Source organism: Parus major, chromosome 1A, assembly GCF_001522545.3.
Source record: "Parus major isolate Abel chromosome 1A, Parus_major1.1, whole genome shotgun sequence".
Classification (NCBI taxonomy): domain Eukaryota; kingdom Metazoa; phylum Chordata; class Aves; order Passeriformes; family Paridae; genus Parus; species Parus major.
Window position 1 is genome coordinate 4,715,373 of NC_031773.1, and position 12,714 is coordinate 4,728,086.

Consider the following 12,714-nt stretch of genomic DNA (forward strand, 5'->3'; position numbering starts at 1 on the left):
AACCATTCCTCTTGGGGCAGGTGGCACCAGTTTTCAGGCAAGCTGACTTGTATGAAACAAGTATTCTCATTTTATTGCAAAAAGCTGTGTGGACATCCAGTATATATATAAGAAACGTCCTTTACGTCTTTTAAATAAATAAAACATAATACTAATAATAATAATAGAAAAACCCACTTGTTTTGGCACAGTTACAAAATGAATAAGGAGGAGTAATGAGTATTTACAGGCTTTTAATAACACAATGTTGCAATTTAGCTTTCCTTTACAAAATAGTGCCCAGTATCTACTATCTCATGATAAATAGAAGCTGTATCGCATGACACTTGTGAACAATGGGTGAAATGGATATTAGAAAAATCTCATTTATCTTCTGCTTTATTCTTTGATAGAGGTCCTTGTCACCATGGCTATTATGTGACTAGCCCCAGAAAGGCCACATCATTAGTTTTCTTTATCAAGATAGCAAGGTCTCCTTTAAAGGGACAGCACTTAGATTTTCGATTCAAATAGAAAATAGATTTCATTGTGTGAATCTTCCTATCTCTGTTTTCACTGCTTAAATACATAGGTTATTTCCACAGCTGTCAACCAGATGAAATTAACACTCTTGTGATGAGGAAGTTGTTCCTGGAACAGAAATAGAAAAAATGGTATTTTATGAGGAGTTTGCTTGTATTTGTCTCATACACTTCTTTAGAGCATGTGGCATTTCTTAGCTTAAAAAAAACACACAAAGGGGAAAAAATATATGAAAGCAACTTTCTGTGTATTCTGTAAATCTATTTTCCCTTTTGTCTTTTCCACTCACAAATACATCTTCCTCTTGTCTGACAACCACTTTGAAAATTTTCCTCTATTGCCACCAAAGCAACCGTGTGAGTGTCAACAAATCAGTAATGATTTAGAATATGTCAAAGGGAATTCAACATTTTTGTCTCTTTTCAAAAATCTTAATGACAGGTAGATAAAGTCGGACAACACCATCTCTATTGTCTTTCTGAGTTTTGATGGGCATTTTTTATTGAACAAAAGAGATTGCTCCCCTTCTGCAGCAGGCAAGGCAGGGGAAGAGTAGCTGCAAAATCTGCATAGTTGTATTAACCATGTTCTCTGCCTAAGAATATTTTGGACTTAATGATATAGAAGATCAATGATTACAAAATAATGTTTTTTCCTTTGTGCTAAATGATGATATAACAGCAATTAACTCTCAGGATACTCTTCTAGCTTTAAGAAGGTGATTTAATGCACCCTCTCATTTGCTAACTCAGTAGAGAAGAATCGTAGAGGTAAAAGGACACTGGATCTGACAGTACTATTAGCTTACTTTATAAATCCCAAAGACTTCTTTAACTGCATTTTAAATTAAGATAAAATTTGAAAATGCAGAAAATAATTGCATTAATACAACATTAATGTTAGGAATTTTATGGCACAAGATCAGGAAATGAAAAAGATAAGGCTCCTTCAGTAATAATCTGTATCAGGTTGTGTGTATTCAATGAGGAACCTGAGTGTATCCAGATAACCAGATAAATGTACCTGAATACATTGAAAATATCCTCAAAATAATGTGCCAACTACATTTGCTAGGAATTGATTAGGCATGGGGAGGCTGGAAATCCTCTGTCTTGTATTTGCCATTTTGAAAATTAAAGAATTGAAATGAAATTGCGGTTTCTCCTTGAAGTTGTTGCATGTCCTCCTACAAAACTTCTGGCAGTTATCTATGTGTAAAGTCCACTAAAGAACAGGAGTAGTCACATTCCAGACGTTTGCTACAGAACTACCAACAAGAAAGTAGAGGGTGGTACCTCAAAGTATTTGCCAGTTTAACATCAGAGTTAACAGAGGCAGAAGACACCAGAAAAGGAAGATAAAATAGATCACCATAGTGGATGGATAGCCATGGCCACTCAGCCCCTCCTGCCTGGAATCCCCTGGACAAGGGACCTGCAGAGTCTTTGACTGAACCACCAGTGCAGAGCTGTTGTTGGGCTGTTTATGCCTAAAGTGAACTAGTGTTCCTTCACTGCCAGCTTTGCTACTCCCCTACTGTGGGCGATATTCCTTTTGGAATTTGCTCTAGTGCCTAGGAAAAAAGAAATCTGAGATAGGAATGGAAAATGAAGATTCCCAAGCACTTCCTTTCTCAGTCTATTCTGACCTTTCTAGTCAAGCAGATATTTTCTCTATGTGTTAGTCACATTCCTATTTCATTGGAGCACTGTCCACTCTTAAATATATTTTGTGCCAGAAAATGCTCTGTTACATCACTAACACATTTCACATTTGTTACTACATTGTATTGGTCATTATATGTCATTAGTAAGATGCACATGAGCTGAAGAAATCAACGAATCACCTGAATTTACAGTAATTTTTAATTCCTCATGGAAATTTTCTTTCAAGGCTGTGAATATTAGTTTTGGCTGAGACCAAAGCCACAGCATCAGCAAAAGATGAGAGCCTGTAGGAACTCTAGTCTAAAAAAATAAAGCAAAGTGGGGAATAAAAGCTGTGGAGGTGGGATACAGATGTGGAAAGATGAGGGGAATAGCCTAACAAGTAAAGATGATGACAAAGCTGGGAATAGAATGAACTCCACAAACTCCCAGGTCAGGGCATAATCTAGCAGGTTTGGTGGGTGGCCATACTGGGAACCTATTCAGTTTGTTAATCTATCACAGAAAGGTCAGGAATGGGGGGAAAAAAATAAAATGTGTGTTTAAAACCACTTGTTTGAATAATGCCATTGCATAGGGGGAAGATATTTTAAAAGTCACTACTACCCAGTATTGCATGTGTTGATCATTCCCATGGTATGGACAAACACCACACAGACCAGATCATACAAATACCATAAGTACTCATTACATACCAAATCTTTATCCATTTACCTTTCAGAATAATAATCTCCTCTGAACTTTGGACCTTTAACAATCATAAATATTATTGTTTCCCATTCATAGCAACTGCAGGTGTACTGGGGATACTGCTGATGGAAAGACCATGACCTTATTTATTACACCACCTGTGTACTCTTGAGAACTCTATAATTGAAACATTATACATTGACTCACCTTTTTCTCATGATGTATTGTAACTTCTCAAGGCTAAAATTTTCAATCATGGATTTTCAGAGTTATATGAGTGAAACAGATTTTTAATCTATTCTGCTCTGAGACAAGCTGGTTCTTCTCAAGAAACTTTCACTCTTTCGCAGTTATTTTTATTTCATTAAAAAGAATGTTCTAAAAAATTCCTTTTTCTCCTATAGTCCAGTTTATTCTTCAATAAAATTTTGCTACAAGGTTTTCTATAGGCCAGGAAGGATTCAATAGTATTGAGGAGCCATTAAGGACTCCAGCACTGAACACTCTGTTTCAGTGGTCTCCCTCAAAGACCCCTAAACTGATACATAAAGTAACCTTAATGAGAACCAGGCAATGTTTTTGAGCTTCTGATCACCCTGGCTATATATTTTTTTCGGATTTCATCACTTTATGCAGATTAATTGCTAGTTAAAAATCCTGCTGAAAATCATGTCACTTCCTGTAGGAATAGTTAGGGATGTTACAGGAAGTTATAGAGGAAACTACTCACAGGTGAGAAGGTTACTCTTAAGTGTCTCAAACACTTTGAAATCTACTAAGGAAGATCAAGGTAATTATTATTGACAACTGTTCAGACTGGAAATATTTAATTCCCTTAATTCTCTGAAAAAATCTCTTATTTTTGAGAAGGGCATGTCATTCCTCACTTAAATTTCCTGGCATCACTTCCAGCTTCTTTCCTCCTAATAAAAAGAAGTTCCAGAACACTGCCTTCATATTTTACATATTTAAATAATGAATGTCTACTGAAAGAATGCATGAAAATTACTCTTGGCTTTGGTTACTAGAGAAGTTAACATAAGCTACTTAGATTACTATTATAAAAATGTTATTCAAATGTTTTTACTAATGTAAGTCCATATTGAGAGCTTGATCATGAATGGCTTTTGTTCTTCAAGTTCTTCTTGACCTGCATAATCCTTTGGTTTGAATTCTTGAGGGGAAATAAAAGCGCATTAAAGAAATCATGCTCTGTATACAAATAATTTTTCATTATTTGCATAATGAAGGAGTATTCCTTTCTATTATGCATTGCTTTCTTCTTGCACTGAGATTTCTTCACATCCAAAAAATATAGAGACTTGAGTCACCAAGGTCTGAAGTTTGACAATGTGTTAAAGCATTTTTACTGCAGTAATTTAAAGTAGGCTGGTTTTTCTGTCAACCAGAAGTTTTTTCCAAAAGTAAAAAAATACACCCTGCCTCTTTTGCTGGCCTATGAACAATTTCACAACTGCTTTCTATTAAAAAAAATAAATAAGTGAAATGTAAGAAAATAAAAACTGAAGGGAAATATAAGACAGTAACCTAGAAATCCACATTCTACTGAAGAGATGACAAGGTATTTGAAGTTTTGAAGAATACTCTGCTAACAAAGTAAAGCAAAACTGGACTGAGGAAAGGCAGGAGACCATTAGCATGTCCATAGTGCCATGGAAATCCTTCCTGACACAGTGTCCCTTTTTGCCTTCTAGAGTTTATCCTGCTCAACACTGTTGGTGACTGCTCTGCTGTTAGTGAGGAAATTAATGGTTTTGGTATCATTAGTTAATCAGGAGAGATTCCCATTTTCAGATATCCATATTCATTCTCATAGACGATTATTCTCGGGAGTTTTATAATGGTTTGTAGTCATCAGCTGATGGTAATTACAGAAGAAAAATATTTCAGATGAAAGAGAGATGGAGATTGAGTGGATTGAGCAAGGTCACTGAAATGTTTTGGGGATTACTTTCCCAGTCCAATTCCCATCTCCCATCTCCCAAAACATATTCATCTGCAGGATGTATTCTTCCCTTGAAGACAGAAGGCATAAATATTACTGCACAACTTTTCCATTACTGTGGGAGTGTGGTGGTGTACTGCCACCCTCTGCTGGAATATACACGGTCCAAGCAATTTCTCCACCTCCCCATATCTATTCAGAAAGAACAGAATTTCTACAACTCTTACAGAGGAATTTGGTCAGGGAGCTTTGATGCTACTGGTTGCAGAGTTGTGGTCCTCTGGGGATTCAGCTTTTTGGTCATTGTGAGTGCACTCAGACATGCTTCCAGTTATGAATTTCTGCAACTCTTTTAAAGCCTTCTAGAGAACCAGAATAAAATCAGAAAGAGACACAAGATGAGCTACTGTCCTTTCTTTGTATGAACCAAGGTCTATCTGGAATTACTCAAGTTACAAGCCAGAATTTTCTACTTTGTTACAATGGAATCAGTCTTTTGAGTTACAAAGGCAAACGAAGGGCATGTAGAGAAGGGCAGGAGCAAACTACTTAAACAAAATCAAAAGATCAACAACTTTGCTTATATGTTTGCTCTAAAGAGGTACAGCAAGGCCATTTTCAAATGCAAGAGATGGAACTGGGCACCTCCATTTCTGCTTGCCCACTTTGGTGGTTTACATGAAGATGTAATGCTCAGTCCTGTCCAACTACATGACTTCTTCAAAATACTCAAACCTAACAGGTTGAAAACCACTCAATCACTCTGAAATCTTACTTTTCCATCATCACTAATGCACAGGATGAGTTCAGCTTCTAACAAAAAAAAAAAAAAAAAACAGAGCTATTAAGATTAAATTCTGGCCATATGGGAGTTACAAGAAGGTCTCAGCACAGGAATATTCCATCATGTTAATTGATTACTGCAATATGCTGCACATGAGGGGAAGGAAGGCAAAAGAATGTTGTGAAGATGTTCCAGCAGGTCCCATCTCTGAGTAATGCAGATTACTGAGGATTTATTGCCAAAGAATTTACTGCTTTTATTCACATTTGGCTCTGATTTAAGGATCTGATCCAGACTCTTGAAACAAATGGTAGACCAAACCTTGACTGTACTTGAGCTAGGATCTGTACAAAATGAAGTTAACCGCTAAAAACAACACTTTGCTTATTTAAGAAAGTCAGATTTTTACACCTGGTGGTCCATAGCTCTTGGACAATACTAACAAAAAAATCCTGTGCTAGAACACTCCCATGATCACAGTCGGTGAATGACCACCTAGGGTTTTTTTTTACTGATAATATCTGAAAACTGATAATACTGATAATACTGATAATATCGGATAACATATTAAGTAAACAAAAATATAAAACATTACTCTGGAGTAATCACCTATCCATAAAGTGTTGTTCACATTTGCAACCTAATTTATTTCAAATCCAGGTTGCATTCATTATTATTTCCATCCAAAAAATGCCTTCATTCTGTGTTTTAACCTTAGTTATCACCAGGAAAAAAAAAAAAAATCGAGGCAACTCTAGCGTAAGCAAGAGAAAAACCTGACAGTTTGGGAGGGAAAGCATAGCATAAGGAGAAAGTTGGGTTAACATTAAAGCTCTGTATTTCAACATCTTCACTAATAATTTGGAATTTAAAATCAATTCAAATTACTGAAGGTGAGAGAGCTTTCAATGAAATCATGGAGACTGGACTTATGAGGCATCTGTGCCATAAACTGGAGCTTAACTGCATTACTGTGGTCAAAGTGCTGAATTAAAGGGAGTCAGGAGGGGGACAAGCGAAGAGAGACAAGAGGTATCGCCTCTAAAACCTCTATAAATCTAACCCCCCTCCTCCCTGCTGACATCATTAGATTCCTACTTTGCCACTGAATAGTCTCAGGTAGGGCTTTAGCGATTGACAAATGAAGGCAATTTAAGGGTTTTATACTTGTGGATACATTGTAGGACTTACTGTGGGACTTAAAAGCATTTTTCTTCTAAATCAAATATTACCTTGGAAAATAACAATACTGGCAAATGAAACCAGTGAGGTGCCACTCAAGGCTACAGTCCTTCTTTAGTCATGTTGCTCTTTGAGAATCTAAAGCTTTTAATCATGCCAGGCTGCCACGTTTTGGGTAAAAATTCATGGGCATTTACAGATATTATTTTGGCCACTGGAGAGTTCACTTAGTAAAACAACAGAGATTCTATTGAAGTCATGGAAATGTTCACATTATTATTTTTTGAATGCACTACAATGACTGCAAAGCTCAAACATACCTGAGCTCATATGTGGCAAAGTTAATGAAAAATGGACTTATTTGTCAATGATTTTGTGTTTCTTATTCTTTTATATTTGGTCTGTGTGCTGTTTATTAAGGACTTGTTCAGAATAAAACCAGAAAATTTTGATTGCTTAATGTCTTCACAGCAATAGCTTGTGTTGACTTTTGTATTAGTGTTCTAAACCTGAATTAATAGTTAAATAAATAAATTCATATATCTGTTCTGTTTTCAGTATCCAGTCAAGGCCAATGTGATCTTATTAGAGGATACAGGCCAACAATTAACTGCTTAGAGATTCATTCAATAAGGCAATTCTTCATTTTTCAGATGAATTATCGAGTAAATACCCAGGAGATACCAGCCCAAACTATAAAACCAAGGCAGTTGGAAACTAGTATTGGGTTTTTGTTTGCTCCTAGGTTTCAGGAGAAGCCTAAGGGGTGGCAGCAAACATCAAGGGTCATTTCTGTTTCCATCCTCTCCTCTACATGTATGCAGTCACCTGCCATTGAGGTTTAGAAGCAAGAGAGGAAAAAATATATATAGCAGACAATTATAACCAAGCAAAATCAGAAAATGGCACCAACTACTTGCTATTGGAAATAACCACTGGAAAGATGTGCTTTACTTTCATGAGCATGTAAGTGTGATTTTACAGAGTGCACTGCATGAAAGCCTAAGCCTTTTGAATATTCCTTCAGCAGTAATATTCCTCCTGTTGACAAATCTTTTAAATACCTTAGGCAAGCATTACTTCATGCAAATCAGATTTTCAGAGGTGCTGTGTGAGAGCACATGCATCAGACCCAAATCCACTGGGATGCCAGGGATAAACGCATGTTACCAAACCATGGGAAGATCAGAACTGGTTTTAAGAAGCAGTCTTCCCAGAATGCAAATTCATTTCTCCATAACACCATTTCCCAGACAGATCTATTTCTGAGTATCAAGTTTTTAGTTCATCTTAGTTTGTATTTCTGAACCCATGACTGTCAGCCACATATTTGAAAAGCCATCTATTTCTCAGGCATTTAAACTAACCTGTTCATGGATATGCATGGCTTGTAAACCTCCTTCCATATACCAATCTTAATGAGATTTTGCTCTTCAGCCTTCCAGTTACGGGCAAAACAATCTGGTTTTGTGACTGTGGTGTGTCTGCTTCGAATGTGAAATAGGCTGGCACATTTCTGTCTCTCACTTTTGTATCTGGGTGATAATTTACGTTATGCACAGAGAAGCACAGTTTAAAATCAATAATAAAAATACTTTAATCTAACTTTTCTGGATTTCATTTATTTTCAGGTGTGTGTAAGGATAAAAAAAATTACCAACGTGCCAGTCTAGAAAATGGAGCTCTCAAAAAAAGCCAAAAAACCCCCCTATATAATTGTTAACAACAATTGTGTCCAAAGTAAATCCCATTTAATATGGCCTAGAGGATGTATAGGTAATTTCCAATTTAAGCAGAATACCAAACAGCACAATAGGTTTTATATTTCTCTCCAGGTGTGCAAATTGTTAATTAACCAAATTCAATTAGTTAAGTGGAGTATAAAGGGATGTATCACGATAATGCTGAGCATTTAACCTTTACCTCTAGCTATGGATTATTAGCAGTATGAAATGTCCTTTGTGCAGCCTGAGAGCTCATCCCTGGGCTCCCTGGGTGTGGACATGCAGATGTGGCTGCCTGTGCCCGAGGGATTGCACGTGGCTGACACACTTCTGGCCAGCTGACCCATGTAATCTGACCTTCTGCACACTGCACTCCTGTAAAACGAGGCAAATACTCTTAAATCACCATCGGGATAGTTTAACACATTTTAATTTGCATTTACAAGAGGTGACAAAAGCGCTTAGAGTCAAATTCTGTGGATGTTTATCATACAACCTTCATTTACTGGGAGCAACACATGAGCACTAGACCAGATGATTTCAAGAGGTTCCTTCTACGCTAATTTTTTCCCTGCAATTCTAAGAATTATGTAATTGAGTGACTAAGTTGAATCAAAGATTCTCAGTCAATGAACTCTGATAGCCAAGAGTAGCCAGACTATCTCAGCTGGAGCTATCATCACTATGCTGGTGTTACAGTGCATCTCAGAGTCATAGAATAAAGACTGGAAAATATCTCTGAGATCATCAAGCCCAACCTTTGAACAAACACCAACACCAGCACTAAGTGCCATGCTGAGTCATTTCTTGGACACTCCCAGGGAGACAGTGAATCCATCACTTCCCTGGGCAACTCTTTCCAGTGCTTGAGCACCCTTTCAGTGAAGAAATACTTCCTGATGTCCAACCTGAACCTCACCTGGTGCAGCTTGAGGCCAGGTCCTCTTGTCGTATCACCGGTGCTGCATGGTTGTTCCTTCACAACAGAAGGAGCTCTCACTTGAAAGGAAAGGGATTTCAGGCACCTATAAATAACTAAGATGCCAACAAAACGGGGTTATGTGTAGCCCAGACTAGCTAACCTGTTATGTCCCTGAACTGCATGAAGCTTTTAGTGCTGCTGAAGAATTTCTTAAAGCTTACCTGCAGCAAGAATAAATTGTTGAGGAAGGAGATGTGGGAATGGGGATATTACAGAGCTCACTGGTGAGGTAGTGGTTATAGCCCCAAGCTTTATAGGTTTAAATCTCCAGATTTGTTATTGGACTGTATCTGTTTTATAATAACATGATGATTTTTCTTCACAGACTGGTGGTCTCAGACAGTTGGGAGAGAAAGTATGACTGTTTTTCAGAACTATGGAGGTTGATTCAAACCTAGGAATTTTCTGATCAGACAGACTGTAAAGCCCAAAACAGACAAACCAGAAGTCAGATGAGTCAGAGGACTTAGTCCTAGACTACTTCCTTATCTCATAATCTTTGAAAATTACAAGTACACATGCTCTACAAAGTTAAGGCAAATTAAAATTATTTAATTATTGATTTAAAAGATTCTAAAACCTCAGAATCAGATGCAGAACACTCACAGAGTGTGTCGCAAATTGAATTCATTCTTTTCAAAGAAAGATTTCCATTCAGGAAAAGAAAATCAATTTTTGAATGTAGTAAGCAGACAGATCAATTTGTTGTAGAGCTGTTGTACAAGGAATCCTCAGAGTCTCATATTATCCAGGTTTAAAACAAATCTGATCTAATTTAAATTTTTTAAATATGTAAATTATGCTTTCATCTGATTTCTGATGTGAGTCAGTCAGACTGGGACTGCACCACAGGAATCATCAGTTCACAGTTGGTTTGTGGGGGTTTTATTTATCTTGGTTTAACCTTCATTATGGTGGCATTGAAGAGCCCTTTTGAGAGCCTGGTTCTGTGTGGGCAGGCAAGGAAGAGGATGGACCCTGCTGGAGTTGAAAGGGCACAGCAGACAGACAGGAGGCAAATGGGAAAGACAACAAATGGATACACATGAAGTGAGCAGCCAGCGGGGGAGGAAAAAGGGCTTTTGGTTCATGGCTCACTTAATTAAAAAAGGAAACAACTCATAGGCACCACAGCAGAAGACTTCATTTTGGGGATTTTTCAAGCCACAGAAATGCATACCAAAACATAAAAATATTAGAAAAACACCAGTCTGAAAGACTGCCAATATATGCCAATAATTCTGAGGTTAATATTACCATTTCAGTAATAAAATCCTTGGTAGATTCACCCTTGCTTTTATCATGCTTATCTTGGATCACTTTAACACAAACAGCAAAATTCCAAACATTTGTGATGCTTGTCAGAGTTTATTTTGCCTGCATTTTGGGACTTCCTATCACCAGTATTTAGCTGAGGATTTTCATGGTCTGCATATTCAAGTAGGATTATGCTTTCCCTGTCCTGAATCAGAAACCTAAAGCTTACGACTTGGGCAGCCTGAGAGTCTCTGCATCACTGTCAAACTTCTTTCTCATGTTATCTGAAGCTTGAGAGAAGGTACAAGGGCACTTTGTATTCAGATTAAAGAATGGAAATTCTCTGATATTTAAATATTTCATATTGACTGAACGACAGTGACTTTTCTGTGTTGCTCATATCCAAATGCTATTCAATCCCTACCTTCTCCTAAGTAGCCATTGATCCTCTCAGGTATCAAAACTTAATTTCTAAAGTGGGATAATGCCACCCCTGGAAATATTCAAGGCCAGGTTGCACCAGGCTCTGAGCAACCTGATCCAGATGAAGGTGTCCCTGCTCATTGCAAAGGAGTTGGAGTAGATGAATTTTAATAGTCCTTTCCAACCCAAACCATTCTGTGATTCTACAATACCATTTTCTTCAACAAAGCTCCAGATCAGTCACCGTAGGAATAGTAACAGTATCTACCTGTCAGTACATCAATAATTTTCTTTGCATCTTTGATGGGCAAGGCCTCTTTAGGACCTGGGTTATGGCTATCATCCTCTGTAGCTACATTTTTCTTTAAAAGAAACAAAATTCCATCCAGTCATTTCATGACACATTTTGAGTTCCATGGTGTTGGTAGTATGATAAGGTTTTGCTTTCTAAACACAGAGTAAACACCTCAAGTGAGTATTAACAAACTGCCCAATGTTTTTATCTCATTCACATATAAGTCCAACTTTGAGCATGCAAATAACTTTTGGAAGTTGGAGAGAATTTGCCTCTGACACCCCACATATGCTTTAGCCTAGTGTGCATTATTAGGGCACGTGATAATTTTTGTCCTGACCATTTTAATACCCATTCCAGCATCTGCCATGCATGAAATTCCTCTTACTGACACACTTACATGGGTAATCTGGCATTTAACTCCTATCTTTACTGAGTCAGGTGCATTTTGCTTTCATCTTTATTCTAAGCCAACACGGTATTTGCTGATTACCTTTATCAATTTCCCTGTGCTAAATTTGAGTATATTTGCTGAACAAACTGCACTATAAACAACCTGTTTGGTATGTAGATAAGAACTGGATCCTTGTAATCCAAAATTGTTATTACTTCAGGCGCCAAAAGTGTAATTTAAGATCAAACATTGAATTGGTATCATAAATGCTTTTTCTTTATTAAAAAAATAAAACCAACTGATTGATTTTCAGATAAATAAAATCCAGCTAAATAAATGCAAATCTATAACAATTTTGCTCACATAATTTAGTGTATTTAATTTAATGTTGTCATTTTTTGTTAGGTCTACAAACAGAAGGAGCTCAAGGTGTTAATCAGCTGAACAGGTGAGAGCCAAATTTTCCCTCGTACTTCAGAATTTTATATCACTCGATTTTTCTACTGTTTGTAATAGTGTGGTATAGGATAGCACAGCATAACAAAATATAATTAATATAACATAATATATATTCCAACTTCTCAAATCTTATTTCCTACAATTTCACACGTTCTTTTCCATGTGTTTTATTTTCCTTTAGACAATTTTCATAGTTCATGTCCATTACTTCTCATGTCTTTAATACCCATTGTTTTTCTTGTTTTAGTTTAAAAAAAATTAAAATACACACATACAAAAGAGCAGGATCAAAACCAAAATATTTTTAGGTAGTAAGAAAAAAAGAAAAAATGTCCTACAGTTTGATATGAATTGAAATGTTGATAAGCA

General features: G+C 36.8%; 1 protein-coding gene across 1 annotated transcript in view; it reads left to right on the forward strand.

Moving 5' to 3' along the window:
• CELF2 (CUGBP Elav-like family member 2) overlaps positions 1 to 12,714 on the forward strand; it is a 545,877-nt gene that overhangs the window by 81,526 nt on the left and 451,637 nt on the right. Inside the window, exon 2 of the mRNA XM_015627339.3 lies at positions 12,292 to 12,334. The gene's annotated coding sequence lies outside the window, so the exon portion shown is untranslated. The remainder of the gene's footprint in view (positions 1 to 12,291; positions 12,335 to 12,714) is intronic.